The sequence below is a fragment of the Equus caballus genome, chromosome X, assembly GCF_041296265.1.
Source record: "Equus caballus isolate H_3958 breed thoroughbred chromosome X, TB-T2T, whole genome shotgun sequence".
NCBI lineage: Eukaryota > Metazoa > Chordata > Mammalia > Perissodactyla > Equidae > Equus > Equus caballus.
In genome coordinates, this window is record NC_091715.1 from 36,870,022 (window position 1) to 36,883,199 (window position 13,178).

At 42.3% G+C, this 13,178-nt stretch overlaps 1 pseudogene; it reads left to right on the forward strand.

The window, feature by feature from the left end:
• Positions 1–780: 780 nt before the first annotated feature.
• LOC100059526 (ubinuclein-1 pseudogene) lies at positions 781–12,868 on the forward strand (annotated as a pseudogene).
• Positions 12,869–13,178: the final 310 nt, after the last annotated feature.

Below are 13,178 nucleotides of genomic sequence, written 5' to 3' on the forward strand. Positions count from 1 at the left end.
TAGTGTCATTTCTTCCTAACTGGTCTACTTGACTTCAGGCCTATTAGCTGCTTGCTGGTATCTTTCTGAATGACAAATATGATCATGTTACTTTATCTTCAAACACTCTCATTAGCTACGTTATTACTATCAGAGTAATAATAATTGCCACCCTTTATTATATACTAACAGATTTACATTCATTATCTTATCCTGTGAAGTAAAACTGCAACAAAGTAGTAATTAGCCCCTTTTGCAGGTAAGAACATTGAATCTCTGGAAGGGTAAGGAATTCACCCAAGGTCACACAGCTGGTAAAGGGTTGATCTGGAAAGAGTTCTAGCTGACTCCAAAGCCATGCTCTTAATCTCATTACTAGGTTGCCCCTCAATAAATCCAGACTTCACATTCTGGCCTTGAAAGCCTCTGTGGATAGGACCCAAAATAGTTTTTCAAATTTATCTCCCCCAATTTATCATACTCCTCACCCCAGCTCTACCAGACAACTTGCCATTCCTTCAACACACTTTGAACATTCCTCTTTCCTGCTCCTGCTGTTTTATCCAACTAGAAGGCCTTTTGCCCATACCTCCACTTGTCATACCCTCGTGGCAGACTGTACATTCTCTTCTACAATGTGACCTTGATCCTTTTCCCATCCAGAGGTGGGGCCTATGGTCCCTCCCCTTGAATCTGGGCTGGTAATCTCTCGTTACCAATAGAATGTGACAGAAGTGATGCTGTGTGACTTCCAAGGCTAGGTCAGAAAAGTCCAAACATCTTCTGCCTGAGACCACCTAGATGCTACAGAGGCCATGTGTAGGCACTCCAGCTGGCAGCCCAGCTGAACTCCCAGTTGAGTTCTTGCTGACAGCCTGTATCAACACAAGCCCTGTGAGTGCGCCATCTTGGTCGTCCAGCCACCCGAGCCTTCAGATGACTGCACCCCAGTCACATCTGATCACAACCACTTAAGAGACCCCAAGAAAGAACTGCACAGCTGAGAACTTCCTGAATTCCCGAAGATTTGTAGCAAACGAAAATGATTCCTTAGTGCTCCTGTGTTTGGGGGTAAATTCTTAAACAACCATAGTAACCACGAGTGCCCTACAATCTTCCAGTGCTTTAATTAAATGCCAATTCCTCCAGGGAGCCTCCCTAGCCAGATTTAATTTCTACCTTCCCAAAACTCTTATATCAATTAGCTTCTCAAATATGTCACTTATTACAGTTGGCCTTATATTATAGTTATTTGTGTGCTTGCCTTTTCCCTCTAATCCACACATCTTGAGGGTAGGAAGAATGCAGTGTTGATATTCATTAATCTTTATATTCTGTAACTACTAACCCAGTGTGTGGTACCAAGCAGACTCTTATTAAATGTTTGTTGTCCTGAACAAGTTGAAGAGTTAAGGAATATTTAATTCTCCACTAATAGGAGAGAGTTGCAAATCTCTAGGCCTAATGGAACTACAGCCTTTTGCTGCAGTCCAGACCCAAATAAAAGAGCAAAACTTGCCAATGAAAGAGTAAAAAGCCCCCATTAAATAGGAGAGACAGTATAGTGTCCAACTGTCGAAGAGAATGGGTTCCACCAACCTGGGTAGGAATGTCTGCTCCATCACTTATAGTTACATAATCATGGTAAGCTATTTCTCATCTCAGAACTTCAGTTATCCCCTCTATCAAATAGATTAATAGTGCCCACCAACTAGAGTTGTTCTGGGGAGAAAATGAGATAATTTCTGTAAAGCATTTAATTTGTAGTTTCAATAATAAATCTTCAATAAATGGTAACTATTCATGATATAGGTAGTGAGTATACATTAAAATTCCCAGGACAACATCAATTTCAGAGTTTCATTCTTTTCTACACAATGATTTGTCACATAAATCATTAAAAGCTATTTGTAAGACTCCTTTTAAATATATTCACAGACCATAAACAATGCTTTGCCAGACCATTTGTCCTGATTTTTGCTTGAAAAAAATATGGTCACTATACCCATAGACTGCAGGACCATCCATTCACATAGGATATAATGTAATTGTGTCCCCTGGAGTTGTGCAACATGACAGCCTGGATCCCGGTGAACGCTACGTGGGCACGTGTGCCCTTACCCGATACGCCTTCCCTACTGCAGAAGAACAAAAAGCTGGGGGCGCACCCCACCTCAATTTGCATCTGCAAGTTCTGTCAAGTGTAGGGACCAAGAAGTACTTTCTTCTGGAAAAGAAGATAAATAATTTGTGCGATGATTATTTTACAAGATGTAAAGACATACTCTAAAACTATTATCTAACATGAAAGGCTCACAACAAATCTGGCTTTCTTATTTTTCCAAAACAGAGAAAACTCTTTCAGCATAAACATTTCTTAAACAAATGTTCCAATTTTCTTTTCTCAAAAAATTTCCCCTTCCTCCACCAAAGCAAATAAGCAAATAAACTTGTTCACAACCCTACTCATTATGCAACATCAACATTTATGAGCAGGACAACAGTGGAGAATATAATGAAAGAAGATAATCTGAAACTTCCCCCCAAAATGATTTTAAACATGATGAAGGGTTTTTTAAAAATCCTTGGCTTTGTTCTCAATATGCACATTTTGTATTATGAGCGGGGATTCCTTCGGGTGGTTTAGACAACACAAAGCCAATGCTGAATCATAAAGCTGGACTACACCCAAATAAACCCAGAGGCAATGTGTTCACAGTATGGAATCTTCTAGCATTGAAGGTCTTGGAAGAGCTTGCTTAATCCTTCCTAATCCCTTCTGCTCCAGCTTTTCCATTTCCTTTTATGTCATCCTCAGTGGAAATGGAAAACTTCTCACCATTAAGACCCCTTACTATACAGGGAGTCAGTCCTTCCTCTTGGGTGCAGGTCATTGGTTTCCCAAACATTTACCAGAAGAGAAAACCGTGCCATCCACATGCTCTGGCTTTCTTTTATTGGCTATCTGCACCAGCCCCTGAATGAACTGGGAGATTGAGGCAGTGGGAGGGAAGTATGGGCCTTTGTTAGTGTAAAAGAATTGGAATAGGACAAGGTGAAGAAGTGGTAAAAAGTGGGGTTTTGGCCCTTGAAGATCAGGAGCCCTTCTCATGGGCCTTCTTCTGTACTAAACATACTTTCCTAGTGTTGAAACCTTTCATCATCATTGATGAGAGTGCTCCAATAACAATAATAACCACAATTCCTACTACCTTTTCACTACTCTTTACAGAACTCCTACTGGGGACCAAACACATTGAATCTTCATAACTTTGCAAGAGAGGTATTATTATTACTATTTTACTGAAAATGAAACTGAGATTCAGACAGATAAGGTCACAGGGTTAGAAGGCAGCAGAGCTGGGATTGGATCCCAAATTGGCTAATCCAAAAGCCCACGGCAGGTTGCCTCTGGTTTATGCAAACCACACTGCAGCTTAAACCATATTTTCCCTAAAAGCACTGACCAAGTTTGGATCCAGAAGCAGAATCTCCCATTGTCCCAAAGATTTTCCTCCCATCTGTATTCCATGCTTTGTCAGGATTTCAAAAAACTGAGACACCAGTCCTTATATGTTGTTATATTTTAAAATACACTCACCCTTCCTAACCCTTTCCTTTCCTAATGGCCCTTGCTGCCATCTACTTTTCAGTACTCCCCGGCACCCACAGCAAGTGGAGGGGCTACGAGGTCAGTGGTCACATGGCTGTTGAGATGGCAACACAACTCTTTAAGCAGACGTGTGTCCTTGTTCCTCTGGAAACAAACAAATAAAAAAAGTATGGGTAGACTGCACCAAATGTACCATCAACAAAAGAAGACACAACATATATTTATTCTTTCACTGATATTTCATGAGCAATTAAGATGTTAAGATTTTCCCTAACACTTTCTTACATTGCTAGGATGAGTCTAAATAGGTACAACCTCTATGGAGGGCAACTGAGTAATATCTATGAAATCTATAAAAATTACATGTGCACCTACCATTTGTCTTAGACTAGGTTTCCTAGAAACAGAGGCTGAGACAAGGATTCTTGTGCAGATGACTTATTGAAGGAATGCTCTCAGGAGAAGCCTGAAGGAGAGTAAAGGAAGCAGGATGGCAGGGGAAGGAGCTAGCGCAAGGTGTGGTTTCAGATCAATCTAGCCTAAGCCGATCCCGCAGGGAGCTCTTGACTGAAAATTGCACCGCAGAGGTTGTCCTGCCCACAAACAAGGAGGCTGGGCTGTTATACCCACACATCTGTCAGTCATTGGCCAAGGGCTGCCCCTACAAGGGTGTGTAACACCCAAGACATTTGCGAGCCAGGCAGCAACTGTCAGTCGACAGCAGCTCCCCAGAAAAGAAAGCAGGTGTAAGGTTTTAGCAGCCAACATCTGCCGCAGCTAGGGAATGGGTATGCCAGTCCCATAAAAGAGATCTGGGCCAGGCACCAACAACGCTTGCCATCATTTGACCCAGTAATTCCATATCTGGTAATTTATCCTCAGATATGTTTGCACAAGTGCAAAGTGGTACACATCCAAGTTTATTCATTGCAGTGTTGTTTATAATAAGAAAAGGCCCATCAATAAGCGACTGGTTAATGACATTGTGGTACATCCATACAACGGAATATTAGGTGGATGTGGGAAAAATAAGAGTAAGGAAGCTTTCCATGTATGAATGTGGAATGACTTTAAATATATATTTTTACATAAAAAAGCAAGGTGCAGATACAATATATAGAGTATGCCACTATATGTTTTCTTTAAGAACATATATGTGTATTTGTTCATACATGCTTAAGTTGATCCTGTAAGGATAGACAAGAAACTGGAAACACTGTGGTTGGAAGACAGAGTGGGAGGGAGAGTTTTCAGCATATATCACTTTGTACCTTGCGAATTTTATATTACATGAATATATTACTTACTCAAATGAAATGAATGAAGGTGGATAGATAGACAGATAGATAATTGCTTTGCCCTGAGACCCAGTCAGGAGTTTCTGTCACTCCTTTGACAGCCAAAATAGGCAGAACCAAAAGGACATTTTAAAACTCAATTCTTATTCAGAAATAACTTCCTTCGTGACGATTGCTAACATATTTCCTGCACTTGTGTATAATTACTGGTTTAATCAATAGCCTCTTATTTTCTGATATGATATTTCAGATCTTCCACCCTTCCCTATTATCCATCCCTCCCCATGGAAGTTTGATTTCTTTATTAAGATGAGGTCAATGAACTCCTGCGACTGCAACAGGCTCGCCGTCTGAATTTTGAGCCAAGCTATAGTCCCCAGCTATAACTGAAGGCCAGTATTTCCCAAAATGTGTTAATTAGACTCCTAGTTTCACCTAAGAGATGCTAATAGATGTCTTAAGACAAAATAGCTTCGTGGCTATATAAATTTAGGCTAAATAGATTTCTGTACCGCAGGACTTCTCAGAGCCTTTAATGTTACAATGCGCATTTTGAATCTCCTAAAGGTGAAGAATTCTTTCAAAACTATTTGACTGCAGACTTGGAGAAGGGTTCAGCTGGGCAGGTCTTGCTTGGGCTTTCTCAATGACTGGGGTCATCTGAAGGTTCAGCTGAGCTGGATGTCCAAAATGGCCCACTCACATGGCTGGCAGTTTGGCTGTTGGCTAGGAGTTCAGTGAGGCTGTCGACCAGAGTATTTCCACATGGCCTCAACAGCTTAAGGGTCTCAGGTTGGTTGGGTTTCTTACATGACACCTGGCTTCCCCCACAGCAAGTGTCCCAAGAGAACCAAGCAGAAGCTGCATGACCTTCTATGAACTTGCCTCAAAAGTTATGTGATCACATCAGTGGTTACCAGGGAAAAGGGGGGGTGGGGGGAGGGCACAAAGGGGGAAGTGGTGTACCCACAACATGACTAACAAAAATGTACAACTGAAATCTCACAAGGTTGTAATCTATCATAACATTAATAAAAAAAAAAAAAAGTTATGTGATCACTTCTGTTGATTCTATTGATTATAAATGAGTTGCTAAGATCTGCCCAGATTCAGATGGAGAGGCCACAGAACCCACCTAGGAAGAGTGTCAAAGAATTTGTGGACATATTTTTAAATAGCTACAATTTATTATGCTGTGATTGTACAGAAGGGACCCCAAAAAATACTTGACCAAAAACAACTGAATCCATGCTGCTGAAAAGACAAAGTGGTAGTACATGCATTTGAGCCCCAAATACAGGGTTTCCTTAAGTACTTGGAGGATGCTGTATAAACACGCATTGCCATTTAATCAAAGGCAAAGCCGGTTTCTGCATGAACCTACTCTGGACCACGCATCATGTCTATTTGCCATAGACTCACGCCATGTGTTAACTGCATGTTTCACTGACTTATTTTTGAAAATCGACAAATTTGGCTTCAAGATTAATTACAGTGTATAAGAAAGAGCTGTCAAGTGTTCTATGTCAGTCTATTTGATAGTCATACCATTTGCAACTATGAAGAAACTATAGCATTTCTGATCAATTAATTTCACCATGTTTATCAGCATCCTTTTGAAACTAAAATTTGAGGGGATGAAACGATGCTCTAGTGTTTACTTTGACAAAAAGAACCACAAACCCATCCATCATTAGTATAGGAATTTTGAGTCCTCTGTTTAGACCATTGACAATATTACTTCAGTCTCTCAATGATGTTTGTCCACAGAAGTAAAGTTGAGCGCCCAGATAAAAGAAAATGCTGACTTCCTTCACCATCAGACTAAAAGAAGAAAATACCAGAAGGATTTTATTTCATCAGGACAATGAATCAAAAATGAGGACCCCCCCCCCCCACTTAAGCACATTATGGTGGTGAAATTCCCTGTCAGCAAGTCTGAGGATTATGTAACCACTGCAAGTACCTTCTCTCCAGTCCAGTAAAATGACATTAGCAGCAAAAGCTCAGAGCAATGCATAATTAACACATTCTGGAAATCATGTGGCTAAGGCAAGTAAATCTTTCACAAGCTCTTAACGTACAAGAAAGATTTTACATATTCAATGAAGAGAGGAGAGCAAAACAGGCTGACTGAAGAAGGGATTTGAAAAAGGTGGGGTAATTTTTTAAGAGAGAGGAGGCAGGGCTCTTTGTCCCAGGTGCTTGTGCATTTGGTTAAGCAAATTGGTCAAGGAGACAGAGGAAGCAAAAGTGTTTCCATCCCCTCCAGCCAAGCTGGGAATAACGAAGCCAGTCATGGACCAGCACTGAGCAGGTAAGCTGAGGCAGGAGAGTGCGGCCTCAATGGCAGGGAACAGCACAAAAATCAGGGGTAGAAGCAATGGGAGATGGCTAAGGATTGGAGGGAGGGCTGGTTTGTCCAGGAAAGCTGAAGTTATAAGAAAAAAACAAACTGTGCTGAAACATTGGGCATTGCCTTCCCGGTCACAGGCCAGTGTGCAAGGAGATCTTGTCATTTTATTAAGAGTGGTCCAACTCCACAACCTTTCATGCTTTTCTTGCTATTGATAATGTCTACAGGGGACACTATCTGCACCATGTTAAAGATTCAGCATATGTTAAAACTGGACAGTGCCACAGAGATCATTTGGTTCAGCCATTTTGGCTTTGGGAGAAGTCCTCTGGCTCTCAATATGTGACAATTTTCTTGCCTTCAAATGTCCTTGGGCTCAATTGTTAGTTGTCAACTTTGCATGGTTACCGGCCACTCCTAAGGTCTGCTCTGCAAACTCCATTTTCTCAGAGCTGTCTGTGAACTCCAGACTCTTGGAATTGTCCGTGATTTCCCACTTGGCAATCATCATGTTCAAATGCCATAGCTTCCCAAACTTCCCAAGTTATCATTTTGCTGCTGAAGAGGAAGTTGGTTAGGTCATTTCTGGACGCTTGAGAATTGTGGTCAATTCTTGGAGGACTTCTGAGAACCACCTGCCCTGTCCAGTGTTTCATGCTGGAAGCATCAGTGACTGTTTCTCCACCTTCTAGCTGCAGCCTTCAGACCCTCACTCCTCCGGCTTCGGCACACTAGGTAAGCCCTCAGGCCCCTGGTTTCCTGCAATACACATAGTGGCTCTGTTTCCCTGACCAAACCCCGTCTTCCTGTCAAAGTTTTCTTGTATTGAGAGAGGTCCAAACTCTCCCACTTCATAGTGAGAGCCAAGATTGCTACTCCAAAGCAGGAGTTCTGGGAGTAGGAATTCTCAGAGTTTGGGGCGCAGTGGTGCTTGGCACAGGAATCACAAACACACTGAACCAAAGGATGCCCAAAAGACACATATTCACCATAGGTCTTTTGATTGCAAGTGTCAGAAAACCACTGGAGCCAGTTTAAGCAAAAAATACAGGGAAGGGGTATTATAAGGATACTGACGTGTGTCCTGGAATTGAAGGAAGAGTTAGACAATCAAACTTCAGGACGGGCAGAGAACAGGGCTTGAGGAAAATGGAGAACTCATGAATTCTTCTCTCCTCCTCTTTAGGTTTTGCTTCTCTTTGCATTTCTACTTTGTTCTTCTCTTTCACTGCAGAAAGGTTTTCTCTGTCTCCCAAGCAAATGGAAGCAAAGTTTCTAGATTAGTTTGTACAGACGAAGCAGGTAGAGATAAGAAGAGGATCATTCTCCTGTACCAAACCTCTACTAGGGTCAAATTCACAAAAATTTGAATGCAGTCTGTGCGCACAGAGACCGGAGTCTCAGCCTGGAAAGAGAGCATGGCTGGAGACCCAGTAAGAGAGAAGTCTGAGTGAGCACAGAATCACATTCCAAGAGATGCCACAGATTCAGTGTGGAAGTGGTGGTTTCGTTTTCCACAGACAATGGTTCTTCAATAGTATGTGGTATAACAAACCCAGGAAATAAAAGGCAGGCGTGCCAGTTGCATTGAATTTCCTGCTGCTAAAGAGGTGCTGAACTGAGACAATTGCCAAACAGCTCGACAGACAAAGTCAGAATGTAAGTGAAAATAAAACAAAAGAAAAGGAGAACAAAAAGAAAGGAAAAGACATTCCAAATGAACGTGCAAATAAAAATTCTAAAACACATGAAGAAATCTCATGCTAGCGAAAAAACATCTAACAAAATAAAGAATCTGACATGAACTCAATACAGGTGGAGTCAATGTTACAGAACAGAAAAAGACAACAATAATTGTGTTTGGGACGCTCCAGGAGATCAGTGAAGGCATAACATTCATTAAAAAGAGGGCAGGGTTCCTTCCGCTCCTCCCTGGGCTTCTGACCACAAACACCTGGCCCCTTGGCACTGCCCCACCCCCACAGACCCACTTCTCTCTCCTTTAAGCCCATCAGTCCCATGCAGCACATCCAGGGCTGTTCCTTTGCCCCTGGGGACTCTGCTTTGCTGCGGCCCTAGGAAGCCCTGTCCCCTTTTCTTGTCCAGGTCCTGGGCTTGGTGACCACTCTCCACTGTGCTCTGGATGCCATTCTCATCTGGTAGACTCCTTCTTTCAGAAGGTCTGTTTTGTCCTCCCACAGTTGTGAGTGCTTTTTTAAAAAAACAAAATTAATAGGCTCTATTTTTATTTTTGTTTTTTTGAGGAAGATTAGCCCTGAGCTAACATCTACCCCCAATCCTCCTCTTTTAATTTTTTTGTTTTTTGCTGAGGAAGATTGGCCCTGAGCTAACATCTGTGTCCATCTTCCTTTATTTTGTATGTGGGACGCCTCCCACAGCATGGCTTGATAAGTGGTGCATAGGCCATGCCTGGGATCTGAACCTGAGAACCCCAGGCTGCTGAAGCAGAGGATGCGAACTTAATCACTACGTAATAAGCTTTATTTTTTAGAGCAGCTTTAGGTCTACAGAAAAACTAATCTAGAAGTACAGAGAGTTCCCACATGCCCCCTCTCCCTCACCAACCCACAGTTTTCTCTATTATTTATGTCTTGTATTAGTGTGGTATGTTTGTTACAATTGATGAACCAATACTGATACACTATCATTAACTAAAGTCCATAGTTTACATCAGGGTTCACTCTTGGTGTTGTACATTCTATGGGTTTGGACAAATGTATAATGACACATATCCATTACTGTATCATATAGGATAGTTTCACTGCCCTCAAAATTCTCTATGCTCTGCCCATTTCTCCCTCTCCCCTCCTCAACCCCTGGCAACCACGGATCTTTTCATTGTCTCCACAGTTTCGCCTTTTCCAGAATGTTATGTAGTTGGAATCACATGGTATGAAGCCTTTTCAGACTGGCTTCTGTCACTCAGTAATATGCATTTAAGATTCCTCCATGTCTTTTCACGACTTGACAGCTCATTTCTTTTAAGCGTTGAATAATATTCCTTTGTCTGCATGTACCATAGTTTATGTATCCGTTCACCAACTCAAAACATCTTGGTTGCTTCCAAGTTTTAGCAATTATGCATAAAGCTGCTATAAACATCTGTGTGCATGTTTTTGTATGGATATAAGTTTTCAACACTTTTTGGATAAATACCAATACGTTTGATTGCTAGATATTATGGTAAGAGCATATTTAGCTTTGTAAGAAATTGCCAAACCGTCTTCCAAAGTGACTATGCCATTTCGCATTCCCATCAGGAATGAAGGAGAGTTCCTACTGCTCCACATTCTCAGTAGCATTTGGTGCTGTCAGTGTTCTGGATTTTGGCTATTCGAATAGGTGTGCAGTGGTATCTCACTGTTGTTTTAATTTACAATTCCCTAATGACATATATTGTGGAGCATTTTTTCATGTTTATTTGCCATCTGTATGTCTTCTTTGGTGAGGTATATGTTCAGATCTTTTGCTCATTTTAATTGGTATGTTTGTTTTCTTATTGTTGAGTTTTCAGTGAGTGCTCTTTTGTAACAACTGGTTTTCAAAGAGCCAAATCTCCAAGTTTTTCCAGGACATTAACCACAAGCCAACTTGCTGTCTCCGGAGATGTTTCACAGTCCTTGAGTTGGGATTTTCCCTCTCTTTGCTCTTACTGGAGTTTTTGGATCTGTGGACAGGGACCATGGAACTGCATGGGGCACCACTGATAGACTTGCTCCAGGCTCGAGTTGCTAACTGGAGCTGCAGCCAGTGCATCTGGTGCGCTCTGCCAGCCAGAGGACATTTGCAGCCCATGGGGCTATTGCACTTGTGACAAAGAAGCCAAACGGTAACAACTACCAACACTTGTTTGTAGTCGTGTCAGAACCCACCAGAATCCAGTTCACCTCTCTCCCAGATCCTCTGAATCCCACATTTTTTAAAAGAAACCTGGGCAAGAGGAGATTGGGAGACCAGAACAGCACTGAGATTCTAAACTAGCTGCAGAATTATTCAGAATACACTCACTCTCTTTCACCCAGACAACAAGCACTGCCCAAAGTTCTTCTACCCAGAGCTGGTGAAGAATGCACAGGAAACAGCAGGAAGTCTTCAATCTAGAAACGAGGGTGGAAAGAATCATAGAAAAGATCAAATACAGGACTTGATCAGTATGGGGGATGAGTATGATGACTCCGATTCTCCCACTGACGGATTTGGACTTGAAGCACGTGATAAGCTTGTTTCTGCTTCTCTCACCTTTAACTATGGAAAATTTTACATTAACTTGAGAACACTGCAGTTACAGCAAACATTAGAATCTGACAATGACTTCATTAAAGAAAACAGGAAAAATCACCAAAAAAGAAGTTGAAGGAAGATGGTGAGATGATAAAGAAGAAAACAGATGACACTTAGACAGAGAGAAGGAATGAACAAGTCTCAAGTTTCCCAAACTGGCTTCACAGCTCTCAATGCTGATAAGGAAAGAAGACTAAGAAATGCTGCTGGGAATCCAAGTGATAAAGAGATGTTAAAGAAATTCCAGACAGAGAAACAGGCCCGGCAAAAACAGGCACAAGGAGCATAAACCTCTGGGAATCAGGGAACACTTCCCACCCCTTGCTTCTGAGAACAATTTGCTCCAGGAGGCCATTGCCATGTTCTTTCTGACAGGTTTGAACTTGAAGCAGCTTCTCAGTGAATCTCTAGAAGGAAGATCCTTCTGCGATATGGATGATGAAAGAGATTCCAATGGGGTGAGATTGAACTAGGAATTCAGACAGCTCTCTTCCCTCCCTGAAGGCCTGCCAGTGCCCCTGAAAGAGCGCATCGAGCAGTTGGTTCAAGCTATCAGGCTGAAGGAGAGTGCAAATGGAAGTTCTTCACTCAGGATATTAATGACATCCTATTCGGCATGGAGATGCAAACCCGGAAGCTGAGCAGCCAGATCTGTCCTGAGGTACATGGCCATTTGACTCCATTCCTGCCCTGCCACAAGGACACCCTGGTCATACTTGCTTAAAAATTTCCTCTCTGTGAGCTGGGGGTGGGGGTGCATCTGAAGGAGCCTCTACAGAAACTTAAAGAAGCTATTGGCAGGACAATGCCAGAGCAGATGGCCAAGTACCAGGATGAATGCCAGGGACATACACAAGCAAATACTGCAGAGATGCTGGAAGAGGAGAAAGACAAGAAGCAGAGAGAACAGATTTGTTCTGGAAAGGAAGAAGAAAAGAGGAGCAGGGCCCAGAAGAAATTCCAATGGAATGCTGAAATCAGGAAGGTGCTCTTCAGATGATAAAGATGAAACAAGAGGTCTGTGATCTGGACAGAAACAAGAGCCAGTCTGTGGAGGACTGCATGAAAGCTTTTCTGGATGCTGAAGTTCCAACTCTCTGGCCCCAAGACTGGGTGCAGACCAGCTGTCTGTGTAAGGACACCAGACCACACCATGGGTCCCTGACATCAAAACAAAGTAATGGCTCCTTCAAAGTCAAGGTAAAGGAATCATAGGCTAAGCCTCATAAAAAGGTTCTCATTCCATCAGCCCAAATTGGCAACCCCATTGCTTTGCATAAAAGTCACAGGTCTTTATGTACAAAAGTAGAAATAAATCTTCTGGAGAGTGATGTCAGCATCTGGGTGAATTGAGTTTTTCCTTTTGTCTCTCCTCTCTAAGTTACTACTAAACAGACATCCATTAGCCAACAGAGGATTTCTTACACAGCACAAAAAGACTCCTGACAGATTCATGCAGCAATACATCTGAAGGTGGGTGGACTGGACCCCCAGGACACAGTGGAACTAGGGGAATGGGCCCCTCCCACTCCCTGGCAACAGCAATCCAGGATGCGGATCTTCACACAGTGGCCAGCGCAACTGTGAGTGGAGGCAGGGGCAGCCTGGCCCATATGTGAATATTTGCAGA